Genomic DNA, 12500 nt, shown 5'->3' on the forward strand with positions numbered 1-12500 from the left:
CTGGGCAACATGTCCGATGTGTCCTTGGGCAAGACACTTAACCCCGAATTGCTCCCGCTGCTTCGGGTGGTGGTGTATGAATGGCATTAGTTACTTCTGATGGATGATACTACATAGAGATCATCACTACCATCAGTGTGTGAGTGTGTGGAAAGTGCTTTATAAGCTCAAGTCCATTTACCATTTGGTGTTGAAAAATGAATCCTGCAGTTCCTCGAGTGTCCACTAGAGGCTGGCTGCAGAAGCATGGAGACTGCCAACGAGTCTGCCCCAGTGGGTCGCGCACTGTAGCTGTTCCCACTCAACGTTCTTGAAGCCAAAATACGCCGCTTACGGGCTCTTCCATCTTGCGATTTTGACGTCATTTGGAGCCAGAGTCTGCGCAGTAGAGTCCGGGGGGAGGAGCCCTGGTAACACGCCCCGCCCACTTAGCGTACTGCCCTGATGACTTACGCAGCCCAGCTACGCCGAAAGCGCTCTGCCGGTCTACGATGAAGAAATGTGTAAGTACAACAAACCACCGTATTCAAAGTCTAATATTTAAACACTGTGTTTTAAAAAATCCAGTTATTTTAATCATTATTGAAAATACGTGGGCTGCTGGGTCCTCTGGTTTTAATGAAATCCTTCTATATTGAAGCTATATTTAAGCTAGGTTAGACTACAGGTGGTAAGATATGTTGTATTCTGTTAGAAACTGATAGTCTGCAATGTGAGTCATGTCTGCTTTTCTAATATAGTTAAGTGAACAGTAAATCAATTGTTTTTTGTGTCTTCATTTAGGCAAAGAAGAGATAAAAGCAGCTGGTCTGACATCTTCCACAGAGGTGAAGTGTAAGTTAAAATCATCTGTTAAAAGTTTATATCCTGTGATCTTTATTTAAGTTTCATAAGAGGATTGTAAAAACAAGCTATTGTTAACAATACAGTCTTCTAAAATAAAAATCACACTGAGTCATACACCAGCTAAATGTTAAATAGAAAGGTGATGTTTTCTTTTCCATTTTACAATCAACAGAACCTAAAAATGACTAATTTCAACCTTCATCTGCACACCTGTTACAGAGGTCAGGCTGGGGTCACAGAGTTTGAAGGAACCTCCTCCTTTTATCACCTGTGCCAGATGCCCTGCTCATCCACTGTGGGAGAAATGACCTTACACCAGCAGCTCTCCCAGATGAAGAGTCCTCTCTGCCATCACCCAGAGGAGCTGATCGACGTCTGAAGAAGGGTGGACAGAGTCTGGAGCTTTGTGACAGTGAACAGTGAGAAGGCTACCATAGTCATCCTCAGATAAAACACAGAGATCCAGGTCAATATTTAATTTATTTTTCTTTACATGATGTTGCCTGTGTTTGAAAGGCCAGATGCTGGAGGGTTGTGTTGGATTTGCTTTTCCATCATATTTTAACAGTCAAACAATCATCCAGGATCTCTTTACTTTATTTGATTTTGTTTGGATTTCTTTGTTAAATTATGTTTTATACTTTCTCCTATGTCCCAGCAGTTTGACCTGATGGTCTCTCTTACTTATTTTCCACATGGTTAATGAAGCCAGGGGTTGTTTATTGAAGATTCTTTTCATAAAATGTTTAAATAAACTTTTTAAAAATCTGAATTGACTGTCTCTGATTAACTGGAGTACAACAACGTGTGGTCACAGTAAAATAATTTAGCAGTTAAGTTTATAGCTCACATTTGAAAAGGCCTTGAACTGACATTCATTTCTTCTTGACCAACAACAGCAAAGCTAACAGACGAGCTCAGCTTGTCACAGCCGGGCTCGTCTGAGATAAATGGCCTTCAAACTTATTTAATATTAAACATTTAAAGCCAATAAGCATAGCAAGATACGTATGAGATTCCATTTCCATTTATTCAATCACAGACTTGTCAAACAGTCTGGCATTTTGTGCTGCTGTTTTCAAGAGTTAATAACTGAAGAGAAGAAGACCATCGAGAGAGGACAGAAACGCTCAGGGGACGAGTCCTCCATGTTGTCGGGGGACGAGTCCTCCGCGTTGTCGGGGGACGAGTCCTCCGCGTTGTCGGGGGACGAGTCCTCCGCGTTGTCGGGGGACGAGTCCTCCGCGTTGTCGGGGGACGAGTCCTCCGCGTTGTCGGGGGACGAGTCCTCCGCGTTGTCAGGGGTTGCTGATGGATCTGAATCTGAGAGCATCTTCTGTAATAAAGAAAAACAATCACAGAGTTAAATGTAAAGTATAATGAATTTTACTGTGATGTTTCTGTCTCAGACCTGAAATCAGATCTGTCCTCAGGTTCTGCTAAACTTCAGTTTACTTTAAAGACAGGAGAACTATTAAAGAGGAAAAACAAAATATATTAAAAGACATGATGAATCCAATAATATGATCAGCTTTATGAATTTATGTTTTAAGACAAAAGTGTTCCTGCCACTTTCTATTGAAGATTATTTTAACTGTCATCACATGGGCCAGCCTGATGAATTAAACTAATGTTAAATATTCTCATATAATCAGAAAGCCAATTTGTGTGCAGAACCTCACCGGAGCTGGAATCAGAGTCTGGACTGCTGTTTCCTTTGAGCATTGATTTCCTTGAAGACAGAAGAACAATTTAAACATGAACTTCTTGCAGAACCATAGAGGCTGTTAAAATCTTCTGCTAGTCTTCCTTACATTTTAAGAAGGATTATAAATTGTTACTAAAATTACTTTGATGCCGATAGCAGTTACAATAACACGGTCCAATCATATGAGAGATCATTTACCTTGAGTCCTATGTGAAGGCGTTCTCTTCAGAATCAGCACTGCAAAGACAAGATGATGGCGTCCACCTTCACAAGCTGCTGCTTCAGTCTGGCTGCATCATGGTCACCTACAGGAACACCACAGAAATACAATCAAAGTACTTCACTGTATTTATCAGAGGATGTACTGTATGCAAAGTAGAATCTTTTTTAGCTGTAATTCCTCAAAAAGTTTATTTTCCCTTCTCTCTGTTTGCCTGTACATGACCTTTCAGTGCTGTAGAAGATGCTACAGTAAATCCTGGATCAGCTGTGTGGATGGTGTGACTGTGTGCTAAAGCTTTGTTAAAGTTGTCACACACATACTCATATGTCTTTGGAGAGTAAAAGTGCAGTGTGGTGGCAAACTGCTTATAAAACATAAAATAGTATTTTATTGGTGAGGTGCCTACAAAGCGTCCTACAGAGTATCAGCAGCTTTAGAGGGAGGAGACGAGCGCATTATGGAGAGGAGCGCACCGCAGGGGGCGAGCTGGAGGAGAGACGAGAGACCAGAGAAAAGGAAATCCCTGTTTAAAATATAATGTTGGTGAAAAGAGGGAAATAGGAAGAAATAAATGTCAATGTTGAAATTGTTTTGAACGCCAGAGGCTGTGAATGTTCAGTTTTCTTTGGCTATAAAAAGGCAACAACAAGCCTGTAGTTTAATCCTGCTGTTTCTCTTCGTTAACGATTATTGCAGCAAAATCAAAAATAAATGCATGACATTTAAAACATATTAACATGTGTGGGGGAAAACACGATCTTTATGTCTTCTTTTGTTGTGCCTCTGTCTCCTCCTAACTACAATAACAGCAGCATGTTGTGTGTAACACTGGTCTCCTGCATTAACACCTTCCTTTCAAAGGTGATAAATACAGACACAGTCACAATCACCGAAACATTTTTAGTACAAATTCTGAATGAGCATCATTAAATTTACAATATGATCAACTTGTACTGTTGTATTGGTCGTGTGTGGAAGACAATGCAGAATATTTATCAGTTTAAGCAGCATGATGCTCGGTTAATATTACATTACACCACCGCAGGTTGTTGATGTTTGTGTTCACGTTTTGGTTAGTCTCTTAAATCAGTAACAGTTATATTAAATCACATCTTACCTTTAGTTTTATCTGGATCTTAAATCAGTAACAGTTATATTAAATCACATCTTACCTTTAGTTTTATCTGGATACATAGAGAAATATTCTCCCCTCGTATATAGTCCTATGAATTTCAGCCTGCACGGTGAAAGTAAAACCTGTTCCTCTCGGTTTAGTCCACTTATCACTGAGACTGTAAACATGTTCACATTAGTAATGATGCAGACCAGATTTAAATTATGTGACTTTGTTTTGCCCTCGATACTTTTTAGAGACTTTACCAGATGTTTTTATTTTGCTGTAAAATAACTGTACAGTCAATGAACGGCATCTGTGAGCGGATTTTATATTACGATTCTTGGTTTTAAATACAATTTCAATCACAATAAACGACATAACAATATCAAGAAACATAGCATGTCAGTTATTAGGTTTGCTCATTTAATAAAATAAAATAAAAGATAAATCATGCCGGATAAGTAACCTAGCTTACAACATTTCAGCTAACCTTAGACTGCTTATGTGTTAGCTAGCGAGATAACGACTTTAACCAATGACACATAAATCACTTTTTACTTACCGAAAGAACTGCAAAGATCCGTTATCTCCCACAGGTCGGTTAGAACAGTTTACTGCAGAACAACTCATTTTCAAGCTCAAAAAAGACGAAAAAACTGAACGGAAAAATTCAACGGCGTCTCGGCTTTCCTTCACTACGTAACTTTGTTATTCACAAAGAGAGCTACGCAAGATCGGCGGCTGTCAATCATCATCAAATATGACGTAAAATCCCGTTTTTCAACCTCAAATAACTTATTTAAAACAAAGTTCACAGAAAAATGAGCACTTGAACACAATGTAGGGTGATAATAACTAATGATCACAGCAGAGTTTAGGTTTGGAAAAAAATGATGTGACGAGTATTTTAGCTTTACAGTTTGACCCACATCCCATCTGTTATCATTGAGGAGGCGGGGCTTATGACCTATACTGCAGCCAGTCAGTAGGGGGAGCTCTACAAATAAAAGCTTCACTAGACCGGGGACCTTGTCCCATCCATTATTTTTACAGTCTATGGTCTGCCCCCCAAAGGAACAGATGAGTGACGTCACTCAGGCTCCACATCAACCTTACAAAGTCCGGCTGTACGGCTACTATTTCATCATACATGAGCGACATATCGTCCACACAAACGCTCAGGTCACTGTTGAGTCGAGAGGCGAGACCTCGGTTACAAACGTCCGTCCATGGCAGAGTGGCCGCTTAAACTAACTTTAAGTATAAAGACAAGGACCTAGTGATGTCACTCCCTGAGTAACTTAGCAACGTAGTCTTAAAGGTACATTCCACAATTTGAACTGTTACAACTGCTTTTGACAATATTGGCTTTGTTTTAAAATAATTGTTTAAAAATCCCCAACACTTTGATTTTTTCCTCAAAGTGCATGAGAGGAAAAAAAAAACCTTCTTCCTGTCATTATTTATTTCTCATATTCCTCGTGTTTGGCCCTCATCCTTTTCCGTAGAAATAATTTTTGTTTAAATGCAGAATTACGAATCATGCGTCAAACACAAAAATATACACGAGAAGGTAAATCTAAGTTTTAGGTTTATTCTTTTAAGACACATTGTTCACACACATTCTTCATATTATCCGTCTTGTTTGTAGTCATAACTTTTTAAAAAAAAAAAGAATCATGTATGTTTCAGGACACACAGGTGATGTAAACACCAAACTTATTATTTTATAATATGAAACAGAAGCCGATTAAGAACAAACATTCATATAAATATCATCAGAGAGTTTCATATCTATCAGACAATCCCATAAGACTTTTCTTTCTGTCTTTAAGTTCTTTGTATTTACTTCTAGTCCTGCGTGTGATTATAAATGTTCAGTTGTAGTAACAGAAAGCAGCCAGCAGAGGGCGCCACCGCACAGCAGAACCCTGTGATGTCCTCTGACAGATTCTAAAGTCTCTGACTCAGATCGTCTCAGTTCTGATCATCATGATTCTCTGAAATCAAGTGTGAATGAAACAACCTGAAGATTTTCATTGGTTTTGAAATTCACAGCAGTTAGGTGTAACAAACCTGCGGGTCGTGGACCTCCAAAAGGTCAGAGGGTGAACATGTGGGTGGGCAGATGCATCTTAGTGCTTTCAAAAAACTCAGGATGTGCTGCATGTGCTACAATTTTTATACTGACTTATCTCAAGACTTTTTCCTGCCGGCCTCCTCCTGAAGTCGGGGTGAGGCGATGTGGGGTGAACAGTAGGGACAGCTGTGGCTCAGTGGTACACTCTCTATACCAGAAGGTCAGGGGTTCAATGGACTAAAATTAGAAAAAACCCTCTTTCTAAGAGTTTAGTTTTTCAGCCAGTTCTTGGCTAAAGTAGCCCCCCCCCCCCCCCCCCCCCCAATTTTTTTTTTTTAAACGGTTTAATGAGATACTCTTGCAGCACGTCTGCCTTGACAATATGGACTAGTTCCTACAGAAGTTTTAGAGTAAGATCTGTCCATGATGAGTTTTTATTTTGCAGGAAGTTGCATGTTCTTTTCACAAAATGCGGAAGGAGGGGCCCCAGATTGTTCTTGCCCAGGCCCCTCCTGATGTCTGAATACAGCCCTGACACACAGAAACACACCTGTGGATTATTTCTGCATATATTCTTCATTATATGCAGAATATTATGCATGTTTTTTTTATCCATTGTGAACGTGAAGCCACGATACGGACCTAAACGAGTGTTTCTGCAGGAGATCCTCCAACAACCACAAATTAAAAGAAACTTTCGTGTTCATGAACTTTCCCAACGAAACATGAAAACGATGGAAAACAGCGCGGATCAGAGGAGGAGGAGGAGGAGTTGAGAAGAAGACCAACTTTTGGACGCCCCCAGCAGAGTGTCTCTCCCGGTTTCTCTCCCGTTAACCCTCCTCCTGCTGCTGCGCGTTAAACTGATTTTAAAAAACTAATGAGCGTGATTAAAGCGGAGCAGATCTGCAGCTCCACATCCTCTCTGCACTCCGGAATCATTTCCTAATTCTCCTCCTCCTCCGGGATCTATCTGCAGCTTCTTTTTTTGTTTGTTTTCTGTCGTTTATCTCCGCTTCTCCTCTGCATCAAACTCACATGAGAGCAGCGCCTGGATTCGTCTTTTTCACTCGTTTGAACCCGGAATATATAAAGTGATCTGAGGACACACGGAGGTGGTCTCACTGCAGATTTGATCGCATACATTTCTGCATTTTTGTTGTTTGGATGTTTTACTCTACACGCTTTCGCTCTGCGGATTTGTAAGACACGTTTTCCACTTTATTGCCTTCTCCCTTTTTTGATTCAAACCAGAGGATGTTTGCATGCTTTATTTCGCATTTAAATGCTTGATCACGACGGGTTTTTTCCCCTCACTTAATCCATTGTTAAGGAATAAATCCAACCAACAGATATTTACCTGGACCCCGTTTGAGGAATCTAAAGAGACCACATGTCTACCTTTTTCTGAATCACGTCTTTTAACAGTCCTGTTTTCTCAGTAGGTTCCTGGAACCTGTGGATGTAAATTAACTCTCCCAGCACTCTCCGTCAACTTTTTCTCAGTTTGCTCCTCATCTGAATCCCCTTTCTCCTGAGACTGGAGTCACCTGCAGCTTCTGGCAATTTTCCCCTGGTGATGCATTTAATTTGATCACAAATTCTGGATAAGGAAAAATCCTGCAAGTGAAAGTTCCTTCTTCAGTTTTCAGTTCATCACCTTTGTTTTTAAATCATCATTTTACTCAGAGGAGCAGAAGAAACATCCTTCAGTTTTTTCTCCTAAAATCAGAAAAGATGGAGCTGGGACTCCGAGGGATTATGGGCAACTGAGGGAACCCTGCGGATTTAAAGGACTTCTGTAGGAGGCACCCTGGGGGTTCCCTGAAGTGATCCAAACCCTCAGAGGATTTGAACCTGTTGAATCATGAAAAAAGAACTCTGGCTATTTCTGTTTAATGTTTTAAATCTTAAGGGAACCTGGAAAAATCCTGCAGAGACCCACCAAAAGGAATTTAGGAAGAGACTCTGAAGAGCCGATAGGAACCCAAGAAAAACCCTTCAAGACTCATGACGAAGCTCTGAAATACCAAAAATCCAAAAGGTTTTTAAAGGGATCAGTCTGGTACTGCTCGATCCTGGAGTGACCTGGCTGACTAGACTTTCTGGCAGGTTGAAGAAACGTTAACAAATAACTGTTTATTTCACTAATCGGCAAATGCAACGATGTGAACAAGGTCCATAACGGTGAAAACAAGATAGAACTCCAAACTTATGAAGAAATACACATCGCGCCTTGTGGTGAAAAACTGTTAGACCTTCCTGGATCACACACCTGAACCAAACTGTAGTTATACAGCGACACCCATCATCTGTACAAAAACTTGCTAGTCAATGAGCATACATCCTACCCCAAATTTTGGCTCTTACAAGAAGAAGTCTAAGGAGAAAATCCAGGCAGACTTTGAGACAACGCAGACCTCTGAGGCATCCTAAGGAACTCTAAAATAATCTCATATGGTTCCTGTAGATCCTTAATGAACCTTAGAAAGCCTTGTGAGAGAGTACACAACGGAAACCAGCGGAACCTTAAGGAACATTTAGACTGATATCAGAGATCCTAGAGGAAACCTGAAGAACTCCTCCGAATCCCTGAAGGTCTTCTTATAATGACCCATGAGGATATGACAAAACCTCTTGGGTAGCCAGACCCCTCTTAAAGGTCTTGAAGATCCCTGAAGACGGAAAGCTGTAAATACTCCCTGAAGAAACCTTCTGAGAAATATTGTGGGCAGCCCCAAACCCATGAAGACTTTAAGGTAAACCACGGAGGACCCCCTTAAGTGTCCTGGGAGACTATAGAAGAAGGCTGGACTCCCTCCGGACCTCTGTCCTGGGAGACTACAGAAGACTAAGTAGAAGAGGGCTGGTCTCCTCTGGACCGGACTGTTATAAATGACCAGAGGCCCTGAGATTGTGCTGGCAGTTTTTACTGGACTCCTGAGTCAGAGAGTCAGTCTCCCCAAATTGTTAGGAATCTCTTAGGATTGCTTTTGATCTGAGCTGTAACCTGACATGTCCAAAAAGGAATCCTAAAGACCCTGTAAAATGTAGTCTTCAAGAAGACCCCAATGTCCCTTTTTGAATCTGAGAGTCTGAGCAAAGGAACAGGACACAATCTGAAGGAACCCGGAGTAATCTTGACCCTAAGGGAAATTTGGGAAACAGGTGTAGTCAAGGATCTGAAGTGCTCCGAGGAACCTTAAAGGAGACTTGAGTATATTTGAGGACCATAGAGTGACCTTTGCAGGAATCCTGATACCTCAGGAACCCCTCAGAGAAGGGATGGGGGACCCTTCGGGACCTTCAGTACGCCCTGCAGGAGAAGATCGAGGAACTGCGTCAGCGTGACACGCTGATCGACGAGCTGGAGCTGGAGCTGGATCAGAAGGACGAGCTGATCCAGAGGTTACAGAACGAGCTCGACAAGTACCGCTCGGTTCTCCGGCCCGCCACCGCCCAGCAGGTCCAGGCCCAGCAGGCAGAACCTGGTCCTGCAGCCGGACCAGCACCGCAGCAAACGGACAGGCCATCTCCGCTGAACCCACAGCCTGTGACATCAGCGACCTGAGCCACGTCACCTTGCCCTTCTAACCCAAAGAGTCCAGAGTGAGTCTGCTTCATGTGCGTCGTTAAAACTCAAAGTGCTGTAGCTAGCTAGCATGAAGCTAGCTTATCCAACGTAGCTCAGACGGGAAATATCTTAACGTGACTTGTAATTTAATATGTTGGTTTTGGACGCCCCTCGGTTTTGTCAGATATGAGAGCAGTTATCAGGTCAACAGGTGTTGCAGTGATGGAAGCGGTCAAGAGAAGTGGTTCAGATAGAAGTGATTGTACCCGACCTAAAAAGCCTCTGCATGTTTCTAATAAGCTCCACGAGCAGAAACGTGCTCAAACTAGGATCAATATTGGAGATGCTTTTGAAAAATGGAGAGAGGTTAGAACACAGAAAGGTTTACAGACCCATGCAGAGCTGGATAAACACTGAAGCTTCAGAGTCCACCACATGGTGACCTGAGTGAGCATCCACTCTAGAGAGGAGGGGGGGGGGGGGACAGCTCTCTATGATGTTTAGAATTTAGACTGCAGTACCCATTTTAAACACTAGGGGTCAGAGTTACATACTGCTCCTTTAAGGCTTAGAGCTTTGCACACAGTTGCATAATTAGGGCCCGGGCTTAGTTGACTGACAGGTGGGTTGGTTGTAGCTGTTTGTCAGGAGGTTTAAGCCCTGCCTCAGCTCCAGCTCTTCTTCAGCATTTACAATATGGCCACCTCCATCGTTGGGCTTCAAAAACTTCTCTTCAGAAACCGATGGGTGACGTCACTGAGATGACGTAGTGTTTTGATACAGTCAAAGCCCTTAAATTGTGTAAGCCCTCTTTTGATTTTAAGGATGAAGGCAACCAAGTCATTAACACAAGCTGTACCTGTACCTTTGTCAGCTGTTTGAATTCTAATATTCAGTGTTCAGATTTGGTTTTCTTTCTTTGGACAAACGTTTATTCCTCTCTACCTATGTTTAAAGAGTTTCAGACCGTCACAGCGAGCTGGTTTTTGTCCACCATGCTGCGTTCAGAAACTCGTTTGTTGTTGTCTCGATGTTTGAACTCGGCTGCAGTAAAAGTCTCATTAAACTCTGTCAGACGAGCGCGGGCAGCCTGCCGAAGTCCTCCTGAGCCTCGAGTCAAATTAAAACTTTCAAACGTTAATGTTCCCCCTGCTGAACAAAACGCTCCCATCAGTCCTCTCTGCACAGGTGGACAGAAGGTAAAGCGTTTCTATCCTCCAGGAGAGAATATTTTCATGTTGAATGGGAAGCTTTCCGCTCCTTCCTGCAGTCGTATCTCAGCTGTCAGACACACTCTGGTTTGTTTGTTCAGTTTTACAGATCTCTGCCTCAGCTCCGACACAAAGAGGAGGCAGACGTAAGTTTATGTGGCTCACAGCTTTTAGAAGAAACTCGACTATTGCTGTATTTTTATTAGAAAGGACTTTCTGTCACACACACACACAAATGCTGACGACTCTGGTTTCAGAGGAAGGAGACTTTTTTTTCTGCATCTCTTACGAACAGATTTGGTTCTTTAATTTGCTTCCTCATGGATAAACTTTGAGCTGCTGCCTTTTAAACATGAAAATAATCAGAACAAAGCGCTTCACTTTGAGGACATGCTTCTGCAGAAATGTCACAATACCAGAATTTTAAACTTAGATATCTTCTAAAAGTTGGGGGCGGCTGTGGATCAGTTGGTAGACTTGGTCGTCTCTCGAGCGGAAGGTCGGGGGTTCGATCCCCCAGCTCCTGCAGCTACATGTCCGATGTGTCCTTGGGCAAGACACTGAACCCCAAGTTGCTCCTGCTGCTTCATCAGCAGTGTGTGAATGTGTGGTGTGACCTGCGGTGTAAAAGAGCTTTGAGGAGTCAGAAGACTAGAAAATATAAATACAAGCTCAAGTCCATTTACCATTTAAAAATCAAACAATATCCATTACCTGTTTGATACCACGGCATCAGAAATAGAAGTTTAGACACATAATATTGGGTTATTTTTTGGTGCTAATTGCCAACATGTGTAGGTAGGTACTGCTCACTGTCAAAATTGCACAAAAACCTTTAAAGGCTTTATATGTGATTTTTTGATCCAGCAGATGTCGCCCTTGAGCTCCAGCATGAAACCAAAACAACTCGCGCTGCATTGTTGTGTTAGCATGCTAATGCTAGCGATCTTTATTATGCTGGTATCTTCACACTGCATGTAAATTTACCTGAAATGAGCGTGATCTAGAAACACAGTTAAGCAGTGAGTACAGTATGTTATTCTTCTTTTCTCTAGTCCCTCAATTAAACAACTTTTATACACGAGGGGAGGAGTCAGCCGGCCGTCCCGGCGATGTAAACAAAGTGAAGATAGGACTCTGAAAACTCTGAAAACATCACAGACAGTGGGACTCGGGTGTTACACCCATTGTAGACAGTCATGACTCACAGAGTTATTTTCAGAGGAGATACTTGATTTCTACATTTAAGTGTGAAAAATCACATATTAAGACTTTAAGCAATGTTTAGAACAACAACAGATGTTGTTATTTTTTTTTAAGTTTTGGAACTTTGTGATCCCCTCGTTCACAGGTGGTTTGGGAAAGTATCCAAGTGTTTAATATTTGGCAACCTCAGTCAACATATTTATGCAATTTAGAGACTTTTCAGGAGTTTCTCTGCAACTGTTTGGTGTCAATTCTTGTATTTTTGTTGCCATGGTATCAAACAGGAAAATGCTCTCATTGGGCTTTTACGAGAATCATATCCAAGTTTAAAGATCTGGTATTGTGACAACCCTATAGCCAACCATAGATTAGGTTTTTGGTGTGGTGCCTGGGTCTGCCAAACAGATTCACCCCCCCCCCCCCCCCGGACACGGCCCAGGTGGTGCCCTGATGTTTGGACTGTAAGTTTGGGTCTCTGGACGCGTTCAGGTCGACTCTGCTGAGAGGAAAAGGAGCGAAAAAAGAGCTGACAGCT

The 12500-nt window shown here is 42.0% G+C and overlaps 1 protein-coding gene across 2 annotated transcripts in view; it reads left to right on the forward strand.

Moving 5' to 3' along the window:
• LOC110001947 (cGMP-dependent protein kinase 1) overlaps window positions 1-12500 on the forward strand; it is a 58196-nt gene that overhangs the window by 782 nt on the left and 44914 nt on the right. The window contains exon 1 of one of the 2 annotated variants that reach the window (XM_065949640.1): window positions 9442-9583. The exons of the other annotated variant lie outside the window; for it this stretch is intronic. The gene's annotated coding sequence lies outside the window, so the exon portion shown is untranslated. Of the gene's footprint in view, window positions 1-9441; window positions 9584-12500 lie in introns of those variants that run through there. 2 annotated transcript variants of the gene reach the window in all.

This window comes from Labrus bergylta, chromosome 21, assembly GCF_963930695.1.
Source record: "Labrus bergylta chromosome 21, fLabBer1.1, whole genome shotgun sequence".
NCBI classification, from domain to species: Eukaryota; Metazoa; Chordata; class Actinopteri; order Labriformes; family Labridae; genus Labrus; species Labrus bergylta.